This window comes from Canis lupus, chromosome 8 (assembly GCF_003254725.2).
Source record: "Canis lupus dingo isolate Sandy chromosome 8, ASM325472v2, whole genome shotgun sequence".
NCBI lineage: Eukaryota > Metazoa > Chordata > Mammalia > Carnivora > Canidae > Canis > Canis lupus.
In genome coordinates, this window is record NC_064250.1 from 34,362,477 (window position 1) to 34,387,666 (window position 25,190).

Below are 25,190 nucleotides of genomic sequence, written 5' to 3' on the forward strand. Positions count from 1 at the left end.
AGGCCTGATGTGCATGGCTGCTGCTGAGAGAGGACAGTCTCTTAAGCATAGAGCCGTGTTTAGTCATTGAAAATAGAATTCTTTTTCAGAAGTAAAGATCCCAAGATATGAGCCATTGGCTATTAAAAATATCCCTCTGTCTGATGAAAAAGATAATCCAGAATGACTTCTTTTCCAGGATCATTTCTTTAGGCGTGAATACTATAAGAGAGAAAAGAAAAGGTGCAGAAAATTGAAATTCACAGTTGAAGTTGAACTCTAACCTATGAAACCTCTCTGAAGGTTGAAATCTCTGTTCCTTTTCATTACGTTTCCTACTATGTATTTCTACATGGCCATGAGCAGCTGAAATCGCTGGCAGATCTGGACAGTATTTGCTAAAAACATGTTGGCACACAGATTCCACTGTTACTAACTAAACATGAAGCTAAAAACAAATGAGAGATGCTAGAGATATGAGTAAGTCCACAGTCTCACGGTAAATGGCAACAGACTCTTTCAACCATAGTCTGCTTGTTTCAGGAAGATAAAACCCAATATCAAAACTGTTTAGGTGATAATCTTCTGCTTTTTCTCTTTCAGACAGAAAATAGCATACACTCTTCAAATCCCTAAATATTTTTGTGTTCACATTTTCCAAATATTTAAGGCTGCTATTCTAAGATAGTGGGAACCAGCCCAATCTGTCATCTTATCTCTCTTAAATAATGAAACCCAGACTGCCACAATCAGCTAAAACCAGGATTCAGAGGTTGCATTTGAGAATGTGGGATGCTGCTAATGGGTGAAGTACAACTTCCATAGCCAAGGCTTCAAAGTCACTGCGAATGTGTTAATAACCCTGGAGATCTGAGATAATTGTGAATATACAGGAACATGTGTAAGCCAAGAGGTTGAGGAGTCCTAAATCGTAAAGCATTTAAGATAGTCTATTTTAGTTGAATTATCTTACTTTCTTAAAATGAAAGAATATAAAAAATATTTGAAGGGAGTCCTCTTTAGACTCACCACACTTTTCAAAGCCAAGTTGATTTTATTTGCATTGATTTTTTTTTTGCATGGATTTTAAGCATCTATCATTTTATTTGTGTAGCAATGTGAGGGAGGGTAAAATGCAAGAAATTATAAGTCTAATGTTTTCTCAGCAATATTCTACCATTTGACAGAACTAGAAGGAATAGCAAATTCCTGGAAGTCTACTTACTAAAATATTTCAGCTATATGTTTATATTAGCACTTTTTTATAATTTTTGTTTTTCATTCATTATATTTTCCTTTTTTTATTTTTATATTTTATATTTTATTTATTTATTCATGAGAGAGAAGAGAGAGAGAGGCAGAGACACGGGCAGAGAAGCAGGCTCTATGCAGGGAGCCTGACATGGGACTCGGTCCCGGGTCTCCAGGATCAGGCCCTGGGCTGAAGACGGCACTAAACCACTGAGCCACCTGGGCTGCCCTCATTATATTTTCCAATCTTCCTTCAATAAACATATATTTATATTTTATATTTTATAAATACATATTTATTTACATATTTATTCTTGCTGAGTAATAAGAAAGTTTAAAACATATTTAAAAGGATCAAGTGAAAAAGAGAAAGCCAACCATCATAGTTTGACTGAGTCTGTAAAATTCTAATGTAAGAACGCCACACACACACATACACACACACACACACACACACACACACACACACACACACTGCATCTGAAGCCAAGAGAAACACATGATTTAATTTATCCCTGCTGGAGAATATTATGATTAAGACAGTGTTTAGGGAAACGCATGATCTTTGTTCTCATATCTATAATGAAGGGTCAGCAGCGCCCCCAATGGCTTCTGGTTCTAAAAAAATAGGAACATAGTCACTGTGCCCTGTAAGCTTGTGAAGGCAGGAAACATGTCTGCCATGTTCACTAAGGTATTTCCAAGGCTCAGCACAGTGACTGTTTATTCATTGGCAATATGGAGTTAATCATACCCACCTTTCAGTTCTTATGAGGATTAAATGAACATAGGATTGAGATAATATAGCATTTGATTAGTCTGGTTGTCTATTGTTGCATAACAAACAGCTCAAAACCTAGTGGCCCGAAGTAACCACAATAATTATTTTGCTTAGAGAGCTGCTGTTTCGTCATGGCACAACGGAAATAGTTCATTCCTGCTCCACTCAGCTTCAGCTGGGGTGGTTTGAAATCAAGACCTGGAATCACCTGAAGACCAGCTCACTCAGGTCTGCTAGTGACGCTGCTGTCATTTGAGACTGGCCAGGGCAGTCAGCCAGAACACTTACATATGACCTCCCCTTGTCACCTGAGCTTCTTCACAGTCATCCTTGGGTTCCAAGAGTGAGCATCCAAGATGCAGAGCCAGATAGAACTCTTATGATCTTGCCTTGGAAGTTTGCAGTGTTGCCTCCACCATATTCTATTCATTTAGGCAGATGTTCATAAAGGTCAACTCAGCTTCAAGGGGGTGGAAAATAGACCCTACTCCTTTATGAAAAGTGATGTGCAGGACCAGGAATATGGCTATGGCCTTTTTTTGGAAAATACTATTTACCATACTCACACATAATGGGATACTGAAAATTTGACATAATTTTTATCTTAAGATGAGGTGTTGGCCAGGTGCTATTAATCATTCTGTTTCTGGTTAAGCTACCTCTCCTCAAATATGTCATTATTTAATGTCAGTGTGACCTTTCATAGCAAGAATTAATTTTTTCTGGTGTGAGAAGGTCCTGGATTTCTGGAGACTAATCTGAATTTCTAGTAGAAATTCTAGAGTTAGATCATAATCACACCCTTTCCTTCTGGGAAATTTATTTGAAATAAGAATTAAAATGAGCAACATTATTGGTGCATTTTCAAGTGAAGGTTAAAATAAGATCACTTGAATAGATGGATACATTTTGCTCAAGTGTGATAAGGGGCAAGGTGTTGGGGGGCAGGAGAATTTCTATTGAAGCAGAGAGTAAGAGCAAGCAGTATGGTTCCCTTAACCACAAAAGTTTTCCTGGAAACAGATTTCTAAATACTATTTTGTGTTCACATTGGACTTCTGGACTTGTGAGCAGAAAAAAGTAAAATTCCCCCCAGTCTTGAGGTAAAAGAGAGGTCTCTGCCTCCACTGTTTGGACAGCTGGAACTCTCTCTCTTTAACCTCCTAGAAGAGAAGGGGTGCCGACTTCCAGGCCCTGGGAATATTGCATTTCCTCTTGCTCTGTGATTGAGAAAGGTGTGAGGAAAGCCTTTGTTTCAGTCCTTTAAAAGCTAGAATGACCACAAGGAAAGAGTTGCTGGATTTGGAGACCACACAAATGAAATAACCTGGGATTTTTAAAAAATCATTTGTGTTTCTAAATTGGAAGAAAATGCTCCAGCTCTCTGTTTAATTGGTAGGATAGGACATGTTCCAAGGCTTGCATTCATTTACTCATTCATTCATTTAATATTTATTGAAAGCCAACTATACGCTAGGTAATAAGCTCGATGCTCAAAATAAGAAGATGAACAAAACAAACAGGGTTCTTGCCCTCACAGGCCTTACAGCTAGTAGAGATAAAATTAGAAATTCTGTTAGTTCTAAGGTTAGAGTAGCCATGGTACAGCACAGGCTGGGATAGGAGTTGGGCAGAAATAGGGTCAGTGGGTCAGTTAGGATATACAGCCATGGTTGCTAATTTCCATGGGGACCCATGGCCTCAAAGAAGACCAGAAAATAAACGTGAAATTTCATGTCCATGTGGCCTGTGTCCAGAGACTGACAGGGACTAGATCTGAAGCTGTAATAGAATCCCCATCTCAGCACCTTGAATGCATAAATGTGACCATTTTCCAGAACAAAGCAGAACACCGTAGCCACTTGCAGTTGATGATTGAGATACAGACAGATCTTGGCCTCCACTAGAGGCACCATTACTCTTTCTACCAAAAAAGAGAAAAAGAAAGAGAGTGGACTAGGTACTCCACTGTTGGGATCGTCTCTCCCTTATCACCCTTTCCTACCTGAAACACAGTGAAGCACTCTGTTCCCAAGCAACCACATGATACCAAAACTCCCTAAGTGTCATTTTGGCTTCTGTCTTCTCTATAGTGAAGAATAGTTTCAGAGTTGGAGACAAATATGGCTTTTCCAGAGTCTCCAGAAAGATAATGTTACCCCCTAACTTTATTCCAAAATTTATTATTTTTTTTATAGCATCACTAAACAAAAAGACCACCAGAATGCCAAAAATGTACCAAAATACCTAAAAGCACACCAAGGATGTAGTGATTTATCAAGATACTTGACAAACTTTGTCATGGTATCTTTGTGTATCAGCCTGAAAAATTGGATAATTAGGTGATAAAAACATGTCTCAAGAATACTGACAAATTAACCAGTGCTAATCTGGACCAGTGTTTCTCAGACTTGAGTAATATGTAGGTCCCCTTTAAAGGAAATATATATTCATGGACTTCCCCAATATTGATCTAAATTTTTTATTGTAGTATTATTCAAGCATAAAAGCCTAAAACTAGAAATAAGTAACTTACGCTTCCAAGCGTAAATATTCAACAAATATTTTAAAATCATAACAAACACATGAATCAAATAAAAATACAGTCTAAGTTAATGGTATTCATTTGACATGACAGATAATGTTGTTTACTGACGCTGATGTTGGGTTTAATATTAAAATGATGAGGCTTCATGGCAGATTCTATAACTTGCTGCATTCTAGCTTCACTGTTTTCAATGAAGAAAAGGCTTACTTGCATAAATATGCTGTACAAAATGAAATTTAAAACTCCAAGGATTTGTTTGATAGTGCAGGTTGGTCAGATGTTATAATTTGTCAAAATTCTGCAAGCGAGAAATTCTCACATGCCAATTTTATTAATTACTGAAGATTAGCATTGAGGTTAATATTTTTAGGGAATTGAAATCTACATTAAATGGGAACTTAATCCATTTATTTCTGGAAGTGGGAACAGAATTTCTTTATACTTATAACATTTATTACTAAATTGGTATTGTGGAAGAAAAGTTAAATATTACTTTGAAAACTAAGTATTCAATCAACAATAAATATTTTTTGAGCACATTTTTCAAACTACTACATGCTCTGTGAATACAGATCAGTCATTACATTTCTCCAGTTGAACTGCCAGAAACCTTTCTTTGTGTAGGATGCCATGAAATTATTTAGCTTTCACATGGTGTGAGCACAATGGCAGGCATAAGTGCAAGCTAAACACTAAAATGAAGTAGCGACACTCAGTGTTAAGACAATCACAGATGATGAGGAATATATTCACATTATTTTTTAAAGAGCATCATTCAGTGTGAATCTACATTTAAAATTCTGATTTTGAATTTACTGTTCAGAGTGTGATTGTTTTGTTTTGTTTTGTTTTGTTTTAGCATTTCTTAGCTTAATGCATGGAACTGCCCAGCAAATGATAACTATTCTCTTATTGTTGTTACTATTTATTTATTTAAAACATTTGGTTGGCAATACACCTGAAAGGAAGGGGCCAGTACCAGAGCATGGATTCAGAGTTTTTTTTTAAACTTTGTATTGACTCACAAATTCATCTTGGATATCTCTCTGTCTGAGGTTTCCTGTCCATGAATGAGATTGAAACCTTCTAGAATTGTTGGAAAATCATACGAGTTTAAAATTTAATTTAGTAGATGTCCATTATCTAAGGCTCCAAGGTAAATTATATGGTATTTATGCCAGTGTCTGAAAATCAAAAAATACTGTACACTTCTTAGATATTCCTTTAATAGGGGCTAATTTGTAGAAAATAAATTTCTCAGTAACAACAACATGACAAACCCATTCAGGAACAGAGAAGCAAATTATTGCCCCCTAGAACTTTTTATCATTAATACCTTTTTTATTATTCTACTACTCTATAGTGATCATTCTCAAATGAGACTTTCTGAAGCTGAGAAAATATTCAGAGAAGGAATTCTTTTTAAGATTTTATTTATTTACTTGACAGGGAGAAGGAGAGAGCAAGAGAGCACAAACAGGGGGAGCAGCAACGGGAGAGGGAGAAGCAGGCTCCCCACCAAGCAGGGAGCGAACCCATGGGACTCCATCCCAGCACCTGAGATCATGACCTGAGCCGAAAGCAGACACTTAACTGACTGAACCACCCAGGCACCTCCAGAGAAGGGTTTCTTTACCTTAAATTCATGAATAGACCTCAAGGAATGTAAATTTCTGAAATGTATCCAACATTTAAGGTGTGTGTGTGTGTGTGTGTGTGTGTGTGTGTGTTCACACGTGTGCATATGCATGTACACATCTGAGGGGAAAGGTCTATATTTCATCAGAACCACAAATGTGTATAAGAATCAAAATGGGGGATCCCTGGGTGGCTCAGCGGTTGAGCGCCTGCCTTCCACCCAGGGCGTGATTCTGGAGTCCCGGGATCGAGTCCCACGTCGGGGTCCCTGCATGGAGCCTGTTTCTCCCTCTGCCTGTGTCTCTGCCTCTCGTTCTCTCTGTGTCTCTCATGAATAAATAAATAAAGTCTTTAAAAACAAAAAGAATCAAAATGTATGTGAACCACTGTTTTGGAATGAAACTCCTAACTCCTAATGCCACCTGAGAACTAACGCTTCACTTTGACCTGAAACTAGACTTTGTTTATGGAATCGTTTTTTCCTGGGAATGGTCTCTAGGGTGCTACAGTATTAGCTCTCACCACAATTGTGATGCAAAATATTAATCAATTTAATAGGGGCTTTACATCCTTCTTTATCTCGATCAAAGATAAATCAAGACTAGAGATTAAACAATGGTACATATTGCAACCACTGAGCTGATGCATTGGACTGTGTTACTTGATTTGGAACTATAGTATTAACTAGCCACAAATATGTGGTGCTCCATAAACATGAGCTTGGCCTTTATTGATGAAACCCAATGAAGTTACAGAGCATCTTTTTAGTTAAGTGAACATGAGTCAGTATTTATCTGGGAACTAACTAGATTCAGCCTGGTTCTAGTCTTATTCTTTTATTGAGGCATATTGTGAGATCCTAAGAGTACAATTCAGTTTTGAGACATGCATCATTATACCTATACCCTGTCAAGATACAGAGCACTACTATCACTCTAGAAAGTTCCCTTGTTCCTTCTTCTCAGGCATTCTCCTCTCTAGAGATTGATTTGGTTTCTCTCATGATGCCTTCCATTATTTTAAAGTTTATCTAATTTCTTATTTAGAAAACGATTTGTCTTATTAGCATAGACCAATATTTCCAACCTGGGTTTCCCTAGAGTCTTAAAAATCCTTGAAGGTTGTTTGGGACCCACCATGATATTGGAGAGAGAGCTGAAGGAAAATCTCAGAGAAATCTAGACAATGCCCCAACTCTTATTTCAACTGGACCAGCTTCCCTTTGAACTCATTTATGAATTGGAATTCCATGTGGGATTGGTTTTGAAAAGGGTCTGCTTCTTTTAAAATACTATCTGGCATAGGCTATTGTGCCAAAAAATGACTGCAGTGTTTAAATTAAGCCATTATAGAATCTAACTCTTAAAATGACAGTTAAGATTTCCCAAGAACCAAGTGAGTGTGCAGAGGTTAGCAGTTGTGCAGAATGAAGGCTGACAAAACAAGGTGGTCCCACACTGAAGCTAGGAGCATAGAGGTGGGAAAGCATTCCTGAGTGTGTTCTCTGGGTCATATAGAGGAGTTTATTAATTTGAATTTTAGATCATGTTTTCTCTACTAAGATAACCATTTCGACTGTTTCAGATCAATGTTTTGCTTAAAATCAACTGGACTCAGACTGGTCAATATCTAACCAACATTACCCTATTTTTTCCCTAAAATCCAACGTCATTGCTTTATGAATTTCAGCCTAATGTCTACTAGTGCTTAGAAGTCTTTCTTTAATGTACATCAGTTGTGTACATTATATATGTTCTCATATTTATGATGGGAAAATATGGGAAAGTGTCTTTAGAATAAAAGGTATTACATAAATTATCAGCTCCAAGTTGCTGAGTTTTTATAAAGGACCCACTAGAGGAGGATCTTTGTTGGCTGGCAGTTTTGATGTTATTTTCCTTTTAATTTTTCTCCCAAAAAATAGAGTGTAAACAATACCATTTTACATTTGTATCTTGATTCACAGTTAGTAAAAGTACCACATGTTTGTTAGAACAACCCTGAAAAGTATGTAGCATTGTCTCCATTTTTTAAAGATTTTATTTATGTACCTAACAGAGATAGAGAGAGAGAGCATGAGAGAGTACAAGCAAGGAGAGCAACAGAGGGTGGGGGAGAAGCAGACTCCCCGTTGAGCAAGGAAGAAATTCAGGGATTAATCCCAAGACTCTGGGATCATAACCTGAGCCAAAGGCAGCCGCTGAACCCACTAAGCTATCCTTGCACCCCACGCCCCCGCCGGCCCCAGATTGTTTCTATTTTAAAGATGAGTGAAGTGAGGTACTGATAGGTAAGTGACCTGCTCAGAGAAGCAGAGAATACTAGAATTCAGTACCCATTTTCATTGCTAAATCACTAGTATAGTGTCTTATATCCAGTACCTACTATTGTTTACCTGCATTTTTGGTACTGGTGTGTTTAACTAAGAGATGATGAGTAGGTCACTGTCCTTATCCTGAGATCTTTGTGTCACCCCATTTATTAGCCTATTTTAATGCTGGCTTTGTCTTTTAAAGAAATTGGCATCTTCACTCGTAAATATTTTTAAATTCTAATTTTAAAAAGCTGTTTCCATTGGGGGAGGAGAGGAAATCATTCCCAAAAACTTGAGAAAGTGCCAGGAAAAGCCAAATGATTTATTTCCCAAAAAGTGCATCAGGCATTTCATTTTGGCAAATGATTCTGAATTAGAAACCTTCCTTAGATTGGAGATAAAGTCTTTGTGAGGTTCTCTGAACCTTGAAAAGTCATATTTAACTGGATGGTGAGGCGAGACAAAAACATAGGAAAAAGGCTTCTAGGGAAAAGAACAAGTAGGCCCAGAAATGTCTATAAAATGCTCAGTGAACAAGCCAAGCTTTGCTAACAAATGTGTCCATCCTGATAATCTGGATGATGAAGGGCCATATTATAAGCAAGGACTGAGAATATCATTTTTAAACAAATGGTTGCTTAACTGAACGCACCATTACTAAGAATGTACACTTGCCTTGAAAGAGGAAGCAAGCATTTAGTCACACATGGGAGAACCAATGCCGGAAGGGAGATAGAGTCTAGCAGGGGATAACATTACAGTCTTGGGTCAAAATGGAGCCATGAATCTGGATGAGTCATTGAAGGGCTGAATTCCTTCAGATACCATAGATGAGAGTGAGCAGGAGGCTCATTGGCAGAGAAAGCTGATGACAAAGGGTGAGACCAGGCAGCTGGAAAAAGTTTTTCAGGTTGTTAGGATCCAGGATAGCCACAGGAGGGCAGCAAAAGCATCACAGATGGAAGTTCTTGAGCGTCCTTTAATGAAGCCTAAGTTTTTGAGGATAGAAATCTATCACAGAATCCAGATTTAAAACTGCTGGGAGTCAGTGAAATATTTTTTTCACTGACTTTTAATACAATTTGATCCAAAATAACTTATGTTTTATATTTAGTTTAAATATCCAAAGATTAAAGGAGGAGAAGTGGGTCTTACGAAAGGATTTTCTGAGTATGGAAACAACAGAAGATGACTTTCTTCCTTTCATTATTTTCTCTTTCTCTGCTATGAGGGATAGAGAATTCTAGGATTAGTAATTAGGAATTCAGGGCAAATGCTGTGGCCTTTCTTTGACATGGTGGCAAGGAGGCAGCTAAAGATACACTAACATTTTCAATCAAAGCATAGGATGAATGAAAGCATACCTAAGGAAATTGACAATTGGTTAATGAAAGTACTTAATTGCCTAATTAAGTAGTTAATTAAACTACCTAATTAAAATTATACCTGGGGGCTGCAATAAGGCTTCTTCTAGAAAGGACTCCCTTACCCATTCCTTGTGTTCCTTTTGAGTTTTCAAAAATTATATGGAGGATGCGGCACCTGGGTGGCTCAGTAGGTTAAGCCACTGACTCTTGATTCAGCTCAGGTCCTGACCTCAGGATCATGAGATTGAGCCCCATGTCAAGCCCTGCATTGGGCTCTATGCTTAGTGAGGAGTCTGCTTGGGACTCTCTCTCTCTCCCTCTCTCTGCCCCTTCTCCCTGCTCTCTCTTTTTCTCTCTCTCTAAAATAAATAAATAAGTCTTTTTCAAAAATTACATGGAGGAAAAAGCCTAGATTTTTATGTAAATCACATTTCTCTTCAAAAAGGAAGATGAGAATCTAAAACTGAAAAAGAAGATACTATTCTAGTCGGCCATCTGAGTGGCCCCCAGAATAGATGTGTTGTTTTGTTTTTAGCTAATTTTGACCTGTGAAGACAAGATTACTTCAATTTGAGGATACGTAGCTCAACTGTAGAGGAAATGGGTGAATCTACTCAATAATCTTGGGAGAATGACCAAAAGACCGACTAAAATGGAAAACACTTATTTTCTTTGTAGAATGTATTCCTCTCCTTATTGTCTCTTGAGGCCTGAATTCTCTGCTTTTTTATTTTTATAAAGCTCTGATAAGGTATGAAAAACAAATAGACATTAATTAGGAATTCCCTTCCTAGGAAAGAATTCCCAAAAATCATCAGAGGTGCAAAAAAGTGATTTATGCTTAATGATTTTTTAAGACATGAGTGCTTTATTTATATTTGAGAAAATGGAAAACAACACAAAAAATTCATTATAATAAGACTTTATTGGGTGTTAAGTTTGTGCCAGAATCTATTTTAAGCCTCCATGTTATTTGTTTTTCACAACAAACCTAGAAGGTAGGTGTTATTATCATCTCATTTTACAAATGAAGAAATTAAGGCTCCATAAGGTTTAACAACTTGTCTAAGACCACACATTCTAAATCGTGGAGTGTGAATTGTTACTCCAGAACCCATAATTTTAGCATTCTATTCTATACTATGTAGTTTTTTTTTTATACAATGGAATGATTAAATACACTCTGGCACATCCTCATGATAGGACAGTTTCCAGCCTTTAAATATCATGCTGTTGAAGAATAGTAATGTAAGATTTAAAACACTATGTTAAATAAATAAGCCAGGATACAAAATTATACATGTAGTATAACCTCAATGGTTTAAGATTCAAAAGAAGTATACTGCAATGTTAGCTGAGCATATTTCTACATGGAAAATTGAGATTTTCTTTTTATCATCTGGCATTTTCTAGTTCTTTATATGAATACACTTTGCCTCTATATTTATGAAGAAAGTTGTTGTGTAGCAGGTATATAGTGAGGAGGAACTTTACACTTGTATTCTGTGTGAGAATTTGATATGATGAACTTGACAGCTGCTTAGAAATTTGTAGGCAAATTTGCAGGCAGCCCAAATATTTGGTGGGAGGGGAAGAACAAAAATCTGACTCCTTCTATCAGTGAGTCATAGTTACTGAACCCTGTTGGGGAGAATGAGAAGTAAAATGCAATTGAGCTCTGTAAAAGAAAATCACCAGCAGGGTAGAAAAGGGATGAGGTTAGTGGGGTGACTCCAGATGCTGTGGATCTTCTCATAGGAACAGTATGTCCCAGTTAGGAGGCTTTGGGCTAAAGCAGCACAATACCACACTAAAATCGGCTTAAGTAACAAGGATGTTTATTATCACTCAAAGAAGTCTGGAGGCAAAGTGGTTCCAGTTTGGCTCAGCAGCCCATTGCAATGATGAACTTTCGTACTTTCCATCTTTCCCTTCACCATCTTCATGTTGTTGACAATATATCACTTCATTGTCTCATTATGACATCTACATGTAGACATAATAATCACTTTCAACATAAGTGAAAGGTTACTTTTCTCCCCATGTGTTTCTTCTTATTATGGTTATTCTTCCCATTAGTCTCCATTGGTCAAGAAAACACACCAGCGGAGTATCTGGATGGCTCAGTAGGTTAAGCCTGTGACTCTTGATCTCAGCTCAGGTCTTGATCTCAGGTCATGAATTCAAGCTCCATGTTGGTCTCCATGCTGTGCAGAGCCTACTTAAAGAAAAAGGTGGGGAGCCACCTGGGTGGCTCAGTCAGTTAAGTGCCAGGCTCTTGATTTCAGCTCAGGTCATGATCTCAGGGTCATGAGATTGAACATACCCCCAGCCCTGTCAGGCTCCACACTCAGCTTGCATACACACACACTCTCTCTCTCTCTCTCTCTCTCTCTCTCTCTCAAAAAGATAAATAAAATTTCAAAAAAAAGCAAGCAAGCAAGCATACCAGCAAGGGTGTAGGGGAAGAGGAATGACCATTGCATAGGCAACAAACATGGTCTGCACAAATTTTTGGGGGGTGATATAGTAAATAGGAATTTGGCTTGGTCCTTCAGATGGCACAGCTGTGTATTCCAAGAACTGTGACATTGTGCATTGGGAGCCTCAGCCAGATTTGGCATAAATCACCCTGGACAAACATAGCAATGAATCAGTGTGAGGGTCAGGATCAACCTCCTGATGGGATGAAACATTCCTGACACTTCTGAGTGTCACAGATATGAAGGCCCAGGTGGGATTCAAGTGGTTTAATAGGAACATTTAAAAGAAATATGACCTTACATCATGCTGTTAAAATATGATGTGGTGATTATGTTTTTATGAAGTAGATGGATAGAATTATCTAAAAGGATGTATTAAGGGGATATAGTGAGATAAAATATTTTAAAAATAAGATAATGTAAATAATAAATGTAATAAGGAAATATGGTAATAAAAGCTAGAAGAAGGAGGAAGAAAATAAACAGGGTAAGGCAATACCAGCAGGTACATGGATAAAAACTAAAAGGAAATAATAGAAGAACAAAAATCAAATATAATATGCAACAAATTCAGTTAAATGCACATACTTAAAATAAGATTAAAAAATAGAAGAAATATGGGATGTCTTGGTGGCTCAGCGGTTGAGCACCTGCCTTTGACTCAGGGTGTGATCCCGTGATCCTGGGATCGAGTCCCACGTCGGGCTCCCTGCATGGAGCCTGCTTCTCCCTCTGCCTGTGTCTCCATCTCTCTCTCTCTCTCTCTCTGTATGTCTCTCATGAATGAATAAATAAATAAAATCTTTAAAATATAAAAGATTTTATTTATTTATTCATTATTCATCTTTTATTTTTTTAAAGATTTTATTTATTTATTTATTCATTCATGAGAGACATACAGAGAGAGAGAGAGGCAGAGACACAGGCAGAGGGAGAAGCAGGCTCCATTCAGGAAGCCCGACGTGGGACTCGATCCTGGGGTCTCCAGGATCATGCCCTGGGCTGAAGGCAGCACTAAACCGCTAAGCTACCCAGGATGCCCCAATAAAATCTTTTTTAAAAAATAGAAGAAATTGCTCCAGAAAGCCTGGGGTTCATATCATTTAGTTTATAGTTCTGGCTATTAGAAGTTGTAGAAGACCAGGAAATGTCTTTTTAAATTCCTTGCAGAATTCTGAACTGTAAGAAAAGGTGTTGCTATAGCTTCATGCTGAAGGTAGGTACCTCTAGACTTTTTTTTTTTTTAACCTTCTGTTAAAGAAACAGCCAATTAATTTTGGCCTAGCTCCAACTGCTCTCTCCTGGCCCTGGTGAAAACACAAAGCCTCTGCCCTATCCCTGCTCAGGCAGACGGGCAAGTGCACACTTTGTTCTTGCTCTTTTCACGAAGGCATCATTATTCAGGAAAAAAATGCATAATTGACAGAATCATGCGCAAAGCACACCCATGCCTGGCCAATCCTAACTAGGTAGTCCACAAGGGGCAGGTACCCGATTTGCAAGTGCAGCGTCTAAAAGTAAATCAAGAATAACAGTACTCATCAGGTTCCCAAATGATTGGGACCATCTGCACCCTGCTTGCCTTCTAACAGCACCAGGACAGTCTTTGGGCTTAGAAACTCTGCTTGGTTTTTACTTTTTATTTGTTCAGTCTCCCCTTATTAGTCATCTGCCAAACTTCCATTTCAACCCGGTAGAAGCCAATGGTCCCACTGAGTGCAACCGACCCTCTGTTTGAATCCTGAGCTAAAAAACGATGAATTATAGTTATTCTCAATATAGGATGTTTTCTAAACTCTTAACCTTGAAATGTATTGATACTTACAATCCTCTAAATAAATGTTAAGTAAAAGTGGCATTTTTGTTATATGATGATATATGTTAATTTTTAAAGTTAGAAAATATAGATAAGTATGAAGAAAAATTAAAACCATTTAAATGTAATTACCTTACGATAAATTCTGTTAACATATTATGATAAGTCCTTTGGTTTGTGTTTTTGTGTGCGGGTGCAAATTTGTATTCATTCTTTCAACACTCAACAGGCATTTATTGTGTGCAGGCTATATGCTCTAGGAACTAGTTGTAGAGAATATAGTGCTGAAAATAATGTCCTTCCTTTCATGGAGCTTATATTCTAATATCTTTTATAAAAAGTGAATCCTTCCACATCTACAATTTTCCTTCCTTTCATGGAGCTTATATTCTAATATCTTTTATAAAAAGTGAATCCAAAAAAATAAATAAATAAAAATAAATAAATAAAAAAAATAAAAAAAATAAAAAAAATAAAAAAAAATAAAAAGTGAATCCTTCCACATCTACAATTTTTAAAGTTACTTTTTATCAATTTAAAATATAATTTGCAGGGCTGCTTAGGTGGCTCAGTCAATTAAGCATCATCCGACTCTTGATTTTTGCTCAGGTCATGATCTCAGGGTTGTGAGATCAAGTCCTGCTGTGGGCTCCACACTCTCTCCTCCCTACCCCCTGCTTACTTTCTCTCAATCTCTCTCTCTCTCTCTCTGTCTCAAAATAAATAAAATCTAAAAAATAAAATATACTTTGCACATCATTTTGTGCTAAATAAGGATCTATGCAGTAATTTTATTTTTTTTTATTATTCTTTTTTTAGAGAAGGAGGAGGGGCAGAGGAAGAACGAGAGAGAGAGAATCTTAAGCAGACTCCATTGCCCAGCATGGATCCGAACAGAGGACTTGATCTCACAACACTGAGATTATGACCTGATCCAAAATCAAGAGTTGGACACTTAACCAACTGAGCCACCCAGGCGCCCCTATACAGTAATTTTAAATGGCTGTTTAACAGTTTAGCATTGGAATGCTCTATAAATTTTTATTTAATTCCATAATTGCAAACAGATAGTTTCTATTGTATTTTGCTATTGTTGTAGGAACAACTTCTTGGGGAAATTTTGTACATTGCCACACAAATAAACAGGCACATTTATTCAATTACATGTAAAAGATATATTTCTCACTCCAGTGTCTTGAGTTCTAGACTATAGGCTTCTTTCCAAATCAATATCTAGGTCCATTTTATCATCATCTTTATATTTCCTTTTATGAATAGTCCATTTTCTAAAAGCAGTTCTTTATTCATTATTATCACAAACATGAAGAAATAAATATTCTTGTGCATGTACTTAGGCACATTTATATGAATACTTATTCCTTTGCTTAATTAAACTTTAAAATTGAAATATATCCTTGGTATAAAAATAAGTAGAGAAGCATATTAAATGAAAACTAGAAGCTACATCCTATCCTTTCTCCTTACCTCCAGTTCAACTCCTTGGAGGTAAATCACAGACATTCTGTATTCATTTATTTTTCTTATGAACTTCTTCCATGTATCCTGTATGTGCTAATGATGTTTTCAATCATATAGCATCCCTGCTCTCTTAAATGCAACTGCATCCTGATTTTTTCAGAGTACTCATTCTTCCTTTACTAAATTTGTTTCAGCTACTTTGGCTTCCTTTTTCTTCACACACACCAAAATGAATTAAAAATATTCTAGTTTCAGGGCCTTTGCATTTGCCACTGCCCTTACCTAGAAAGCTTATCCTTAGATTCCCACAGCTCTCCTCCTTAATCCTCTAGGTCCTTGCCCAAATTTTATCTTGCCAGTGAGGCATTCCTAATTGTGCCATTTAAAATGGCAGCAACATTTTTCTAGCTGTCTCCTGAAGCAAGGAAAATAAATTAAAAAAATAAACTGTTGGGACTACATGAAAATAAAAAGCTTCTGCACAGCAAAGGAAGCAATCAACAAAACAAAAAGACAGTCCACTGAATGGGAAAAGGTATTTGCAAATGAGATATCCCATAAATGTTTAGTATCTAAAATATGTATATATAAAGAACTTATACAACTTAACACCAAAAATCCCCAAGTAATCCATTTAACAAATGGGCAGAAGATACAGACATTTCTCCAAAGACATAAAGATGGCCAATAGACACACGGAAAGATGCTCAACATCACTCGTCATCGGGGAAAAGCAAATCAAAACCACAGCAAAATATCATTCACACATGTCAGAATGGCTATAATAAAAAGCACAAGAAACAACAAGTGTTGGTGAGGATGCAGAGAAAAGAGAACCCTTTTGCCCTGTTGATGGTAATGCAAACCAGTGCAGTCACTGTGGAAAATGGTAGTGAAAGGGATCATAAGGGAAAGGAGGGAAAATGAGTGGGAAAAATTAGAGACAGACTCCTAACTCTGAGAAAGGAACAAAGAGTAGTGGAAGGGGAGGTGGTTGGGGGCATGGGGTAACTGGGTGACGGGCATGGAGGATGGCACTTGATGGACTGAGCACTGGGTGCTATACTATCTGTTGGCAAATCGAACTTCAAGAAAAAAATAAATATAAATAAATAAATAAATAAACAAACAAACAAATAAATAAATAAATAAATAAAAATGGTATGAAGATTACTCAAAAATTAAAAATAGAATTACCATATGATCCAGTAATTCCACTACTATTTACCCAAAGAATATGAAAAGTATATACACAATGGAATATTATTCAGCCATAAAAAGAATGAAATCCAGGCAGCCTGAGTGGCTCAGTGGTTTAGCGCCACCTTCAGCTCAGGGTGTGATCCTGGAGACCCAGGATCAAGTCCCACGTTGGGCTCCCTGTATGGAGCCTGCTTCTCTCTCTGCCTCTGTCTCTGCCTCTCTCTCTCGCAGTTTCTCATGAATAAATAAATAAAATCTTTAAAAGAAGAAAAAATGAAATCCTACCATTTACAACAACATGGATGGATCTAGAAGGTATAATGCTAAGTGAAATAAGTCAGAGAAAGACAAACGCCACCTGATTTCACTCAGACATGGAATTTAAGAAACAAAACGATCAAAGAAAGAAAGAGATAAACAAGAAACCAATCTCATAAATACAGAGAACAAACTGATGGCTACCAGAAGAGAGGTGGGGTGGTAGGGGAATGGGTAATGTATAGAATTGTTCAATCACCATATTATACACCTGAAATTAATATAACACTGTATGTTAATTATACTGGAATTAAAAAACAAAAAAATAATTTTTTAAAATGGCAGCCTCCAATCCCACACCTCCATCTCCCTTCTTGGCTCTACTTTCCTCTAAGCATTCTTCATCATCTGACATTCTATATATCTTACCCATTTATTTATTTACATTTATTTATATATAATATAAATTTATATTTATTACCCATATATGAAAACTTCCCCTAGGATGTAAGCTCCATGAAGGCAGGAATTATTGTCTATTTTGTCCTATTGTATTCTCAGTGCCAAAAGATATAATGAATAGATGCTCAATTAATATTTATTTAATACGTGGATAAATAGTATTGAAGGGCACACATAAGTTTGGGGCTAATTAGACATTAGTTTGAATCTCATCTCATTAAGGTCACAAGAGCTGTGTGATCTTGGACAAATTTCTTATTGAGTCTAAGCTTCAGTTTCTTCATCAGAATTAAAATTAATTACTTTATATGGTGTTAAAATGAATCAGAAAGATTCCATCATGGTATCTAGAACAGCAAACCTTCCTTTTCTCTGCCTCCTCCTTCTGTCCTTCTCCCTCCCATCCTCCTCCTTCTTCTCCTCTTCTTGTTACTATTTTGTTTTTTTTTTTAAAGATTTTATTTATTCATGAGAGACACACACAGAGAGAGAGAGAGAGAGAGAGAGAGAGAATGGCAGAAGCACAGGCAGAGGGAGAAGCAGGCTCCATGCAGGGAGCCCGAGGTGGGACTCGATCCTGGGGCTCCAGGATCACACCCTGGGCTGAAGGCAGGCACGCTAAACCACTGAGCCACCCAGGGATCCCCTTGTTACTATTTTGAAGTAAAAAGCATAACTTTGGTATTTTTCTTTCCTAAATTTCCAACTTGTTGCTTGGCATCTGTGAGCTTCCATCTGCAACAAACTGACTCATATCACCCTTCACTGTATCCAGGTAACACTGCCAATTCAATAGTGATCTGGCATGGGGACATTTGAACACAGGGACACAGTGACCTCCTTCTACATTGGTTGGGATTGGAACAGGCCTGGAAGTTGGTCCAAGTTTAAAGTCACTCATGGTCACAAAAACCTGAAACAACTCCAATGTTTCCCTGAATGTTTGGGAGCCACAGTCTTGGTTCATACACTCGAACAGCTGTCTCACTCCTAGTTCATAGTGACCTGGGATAAATTAGTAGAAAAATCCCATTTGGTTCTTTGGGATTTAAGAGAAGAGGAAAAGACCCATTCCTATTTCTCACACACCAATTCCCGGAAACTTCTGATCAAGACTCCATCTCCAGGTTTGTTCATTTCCACATTTCCCATTCACTCAAAAGCATTTAAAAAAAAATGAATACCAAGTAAAATATCCCATGTAGATTCTTTCTGTCTGACAATTTTACTAGTCATAAATTCATAAAAACTCTTTATGGGGAAGTTACCTTGTGTCAGGCAGTCTGCACAGGAACTCAAATCCAAAATGATAATGCAAGGAGATGATGAAATCTACATTACAGATGAGAAAACAGAAATTCAGAGAAGTTAACTATCCAAGGTCACAAACTATATAGTGACTGAACCAGGACTCAAACCCAGTGCTGCCAAACTCCAAAGCCTGTGATTTTTGCAATACTTTATATTGTCTGTGTATATCACCATCTAGAGGGGGAAATATGAAGTTTGTCAATAATATAAGTTATATGAAAATTATTCAGTTGCATCCAAGAAGCATTTCTGAGTATGTGAAACCCTGTTAGGTGTCTGAAAGAGGTATACTTTGAATAAGGTAAAGTCTGTATCTTCTGCAGGAGACTGTGCATAAATATAGTTATAAATAAATGCTGTAATTGAGCTAATGGCAGAAAACCTCCTGCCTACTTAGGATCAGAGAGGGCATCACAGATGATGTCAGATATCTAAGTTTGGAAGGCTGAGGAGCATTTCAGCAAGTGGAGAAGGATAGGAAGAATGTAGGTATGGTGCAGAGGCCTGGCAGTACTGAGTATGAGTCTGAAGGGACAGGAGTTGAAGCAGCAAGAAGTCTGTAGGAGTGAATATTAAGAGGTTCCTTGACAAAAAGATGGGAACCACATCATTGCCAAGAAAAGGATTAGCAGGAGACTCATAGAACAGGAAGGGTCAGCTAAATGAGGTCACAGCAAAGATGTAGCAGGTGGGGGGACTATGGGTGTAGAACGTCTGCGAATCAGAGGGTAGCACAGCTGGCCGTGTCCAGCAAGGGATGTGGTAATATAATGGGGAGGCGACAGTGTGAAGAACTAGCCCATCCTCAAGGTTCCAGATCGGACTGTAGAGTGACAGGCTCAGTTAGACAGGCTCAAAATGTCCCTTCTCAGCCATCCAACTTATACTTTTGAATTGCAAAACTTTCAACCTAGTGGTGGGATTACTTTAATTGCTTCACAAAAGTGGGGGCCTGGTCTTGGGTGGTGGGAAAGATGGGGAGCAGCCTTGGCCTGGTAGTATGACTGGAAAATATATCTCTAAATGTTGGGGTATTAATGAAAAGTTCAAAATCTTCCAGAGCAGTGTGTTATCCCAACAGATCAATAAAAGCCCTCTTAACAAAACATGGCTAAATCAGATGCATTTGTTTTTAAATGCTCTATTAAGTAATGGTCCCTGAAAATATTCTTTTTCTTTTTTGTAACTGAGATATAACTGACATATAATATTGTTCTAGTTTTAGGTGTACACCATAATTATTTGAGTTTTCTTTCTTCACTGTATTTTATTGAAGCCAGGGAGACCTAAGGAAGACTCAGTTTGATTCAGATGTCTTTTGTTTTAGTGACAGTATTAACTATTAGTTTAAACATGGAAATAGAAGGTCAAAAAGCATAGGATTATTCTGGTGGAAATGGAAAGTCAAAGAGCTGCTTAAGCAAGATGGTAGTGTTTCACTATTATTCTGAATTATTTATATGCAGTATGATTAAATTTATTATTTGACATTGGAAATGTATATTAATAACTGACTATGATAAATTTAATTATATAATGTTGTATTAGGCTACATATTGCATGCTTTAAGCATATGGGCTTCAAACATGCTTATTATTGTAATGATTTCTCATAGTTTTGGATATGACATACAAAATATCTAATCATGTGCTTTCATTTTAAAAATCCCATTGGGAAAGAAAGTTCCCCCAAGTGATGGGGTCCAGTGCTACTGAGGTTTGCCTTATTCTCTAAAGTGGAAAAGGCAGATTTGAGTGAAGAGTGCTGCTGCTTCTGGGTGGAGAAGGCCTGGAGAAGGCCTGTCTAAAAAACCCACTCATATGAAACACACAGGGGTTTCATCTTTCTTAATGTTAGAATCTGGTCTCGTTCAGTTAAGAGTCTCCTTCATCTTGCCAGCAATTATGCTATTCCTCTCTGCCTGCTGCTTGCAGAGTAGATACTCATCCTCGTACCACTACTGCTACTACAACCCCTACCACTTCAACCACTCACTAAGATTTCTTTGGCATTTCCCATTCGCTAGACCTCATTCTAAGGATTTAAATATATTAACCCATTTAATCTCTATAGCCACCCTCCCGAGTAGCTACAGAAGAATCTGAAACATAGCAAGGATACGTAAGTGGCCTATGTTCACACCACTAGTTACTGGTAGAATGTGGATGATCTAACTTCCTCCATTTTATCAGACAACTAAAGCATCAACATTGCACTCTTGGGATGTACTCCAAAATGTAACTCTATAATATTTCCTCTAAGGAAATTGACTGAGTCATTTGGCAAACTTTGACCCTGCAATATTTCCTTAACTCCCCAAATAGCATAAATCATCATTAAAAAAAAAAATAAGGATAGCTTATTTTTTTCACAGCCTGGGTGGCTCCGCGGTTTAGTCCTGCCTTCAGCCCAGGGTGTGATCCTGGAGACCCAGGACTGAGTCCCACGTCCGGCTCCTTGCATGGAGCCTGCTTCTCCCTCTGCTGTGTCTCTGCCTCTATTTCTCTGTGTGTCTCTCATGAATAAATAAATGAAATCTTTAAAAAAAAAATAAAGAAGTTAAGAAGTTTACAGTCAGGAGTAAAATGGAGTTTTTTTTGTTTTTTTGTTTTTTTGTTTTTGTTACCATGACTATTTAGGACTGGTCTTTTTTGTATAGTTGTTTCAAGGTAGGTTCATAAATAAAAGAGAGTTCACATTCTGTATATGAGAATTTTGTTTTGCTTTGTTGTATTGGGTTTCTTTTGAGAGGACATTAAAGTAATTTGAATTCTCTGACCCTCATTGCACTATATAAAGAGGAGACAGACACCAAAGTCCAGAAGGGCACACTATTGCTTGCCTACATATTGTACCTTGTGCTTGGGGCACTGATATTTCAAGCCTTAGAGTAAGACTCTGAGGTATAGTGGTGCCAGTGGCAGCTAATATAAAAATTGATTTTTTGAAAAATTGTTCTAATCTGACTCAGGAAGATGAGGAACTCTTTGTGCAGGTAAGAGATGAAGATATGCAAGGAAATACAGATCAAAACCATAATGAGATATCACTTTACACTGGTTAGAACAGCTAAAATTAACAAGACAGGAAACAACAAATGTTGGTGAGGATGTAGAGAAAGGGGAACCCTCTTGCACTGTTGGAGGGAATGTAAGCTGGTGCAGCCACTCTGGAAACAGTGTAGAGGTTCCTCAAGAAGTTAAAAATAGAGCTATCCTACGACCCAGCAACTGCTCTACTGGGTATTTACCCCAAAGATACTGATGTAGTAAAACGCCAGGACACCTGCACCCCATTGTTCATAGCAACAATGCCCACAACAGACAAACTGTGGAAGGAGCCACAATGTCCTTTGACAGATGAGTGGATAAAGAAGATATGGTATACACACACACACACACACACACACACACACACACACAATGGAATATTACTTAGCCATCAGAAAGGATGATTATCTACCATTTACATTGACATGGATAGAACTGGAGGGTATTATGCTGAGTGAAATAAGTCAATTGGAGAAAGACAATTTTTTAAAAGATTTTATTTATTTATTCATGAGAGACACACACAGAGAGAGAAGCAGACTCCATGAAGGGAGCCAGACATGGGACTCAATCCCGGGTCTCCAGGATCACACCCTGGGCCGAAGGCAGCACTAAACTGCTGAGCCACCTGGGCTGCCCAGAGAAAGACAATTATTATATGGTTTCAGTCATATGTGGAATCTAAGAAATAGTGAAAGGGACCATGAGGGAAGGGGGGAAACTGAGTGGGAAAAATTCGAGAGGAAGACAAACCATGAGAAACTTCTAACTCTGGGAAACAAAGGGTTGCAGAAGGGAAGGTAGATGGGGTAGCTGGATGATGGGCATTAAGGAGGGCATGTGATGAGATGAGCACTGGGTTTTATACTACAGGTTGACAAATTGAATTTAAATTTTGAAAAAAGAGAAATTCAGATACAGTTATTTTCAGAGGCATAGGACTGCTACCTATGCAGAGAAGGCATTTAATGAGAAATTGTGTGAAATAACTTCCTTCGTTGAGACTACCTGTAGTTTCTCCAAACAGGAAACTTCATTTTAGCTATGAGCCAGACAGGGAGGAGTGGGAATAAGAAGTCATGCAGACTGGAAAGAAGAAGAAAGGCAACAGATGATAAGAAGGTAGAAGGAGGTGAAAGTCAGAGAAGGAACAAATTACAACCCAATCACCACATGAGGATAAAAACTAAAAATACTCTGATTGAAATGATCCTTTTCATTATTTCATATGAAGTGCAGACAGATGTTCTGAAAAGGAGATAAGAATTTGGCAGGAAATCTGGCTTACTTGCCTTCCACTTTTTCCGGAGATTGTCATGCTCTAAATTCTGTTACACGTTGTCCTTAAATTTTTCCTTATGCTACCTTTTGTGGTAGAGTAAATTTAATTTTAATATAAGCATTCTTATTACTCTTTCCCTTGAGCATTTGTATAGTTTTGTCTTTCCCAACTGTAATGTCATAAAGACATTTTCTTCAACTTTCTTCTAAAAATTCAAAAATTTTGCTTTTTTACATTGAAATCATTAATTTTAATTAGATTATTAATCTGGACTGTGTGTGTATATATGTAAAGTAGGATCTAGCTTTACATATTTTTCTATATAAAGATCCCATTGTTCCAGAACAATTTATCAATTCATTATTTCCATTAATTTTTAGTGTTATCTCTGTCATATTCCAGGTTCTCATTTGTACATAAACTGGTTGCTGGGCTTTTGATTCTGTTCCCTCCTGTTTGAATTCCAATAGCCTTGCAATAAGTCCTGGAATAAATTTTCCTACTCTTTTGTATGAATTTCAAGATCAGATTGTCAAATTCCATAATGTACTCTGCTAGGGGTTGATTGAGATTTCTTTGAATATCTGGAGAATTATTATGGGATGATATTGTGTATTCTTAAACACAAAATGGAATCACTTAGTATACAAGAATCATATAATGCATAGTCTGGTGGCTAGGTTCTTCCACTCAGCATGATTTTGTTTTGTTTTGATTTGTGGAGAGGTTGGGTGGTTTTTTTTTTAGTATAGTTGGCACACAATGTTACATTAGTTTCAGGTGTATAACATAGTGATTTGACAAGTTTATACATTATGTTCACCACAAGTAGCTACCATCTGTGCCAATACATTGATATTACAATATCATTGACTATATTCCTTATGCTGTGCCTTTTATTCGTATGACTTATTTATTCTATTACTGGTATCCTGTATCTTCCGCTTTCCTTCACCCATTTTTTCCAACCCCCCACCTTCCTCTTCTCTGGCAACCGTCAATTTATTCTCTGTATTCATAGGTCTGATTCTGCTTTTTGTTTATTCGTTTGTTTTTAAAAATATATTCCACTTATGAATGAAATCATAAGGTATTTGTCTTTTACCATCTGATTTATTTCACTGGTGTGATACCCTTTAGGTCCATCCATGTTGTCTCAAATGACACAATCTCATCCTTTTTATGGCTGTATAATATTCCATTATATATATATGTTTTGATATATATATGTATTTATATATATATATATATATAGAGAGAGAGAGAGAGAGAGAGAGAGAGAGAGATTGAGAGGGAGAGAGATACCACATCTTTCTTATCCATTTGTCAATTGATGGACACTTAGGTTGCTTCCCTATCTTGGACATTGTAAATAATGCTGCAATAAACATATCTTTTCCAATTACTGTTTTTGTTTTCTTTGGCTAAATACCTAGTAATGAAATTACTGGGTCATATGATAGTTCTGTTTGGTTCTCTCTGGTTCTCCAGAGTGGTTACATCACTTAATAGTCCCTTCAGCAAAAGTGAGAGTTCCAGTCATTCTACATCCCCCCAAAAATTTGATGTTGTGAACGTTTCAATTTTAGCCAGTCTAATACCTCATTGTGATTTTAATTTGCACTTCCCTAATGACTATTCATCTTGAGCATTTTTATGAGATTATTGGCCATCTTTATATCATCTCTTGTGAATGCCTGTTCAAATCTTTTGCCTTTGTTTTCATTTGTCTTGTTAATGCAGAGTTGTAGTGTTTGGTACATATTTTAGGGAAAAGCAGCACTTTGTTGGGCATATGTATTACCAGTATTTTCTCCTAAACTGTGGATTGATTTTCATTTTATTCATGATAAAATTGTGGGTTTTTTTATAAATTCTACTTTATAATTTTTTTCTCTTATATATTGTGCTTTTTCTGTTCTAAGAAAATTTCAGCCAAACCAAAGTCACAAAGATTTCCAGAAGTTT

The 25,190-nt window shown here is 37.2% G+C and overlaps 1 long non-coding RNA gene across 15 annotated transcripts in view; it reads left to right on the top strand.

Annotated features, from left to right (window-relative positions):
• LOC112657682 (uncharacterized) overlaps positions 1-25,190 on the top strand; it is a 176,008-nt gene that overhangs the window by 64,383 nt on the left and 86,435 nt on the right. The window lies entirely within an intron of this gene.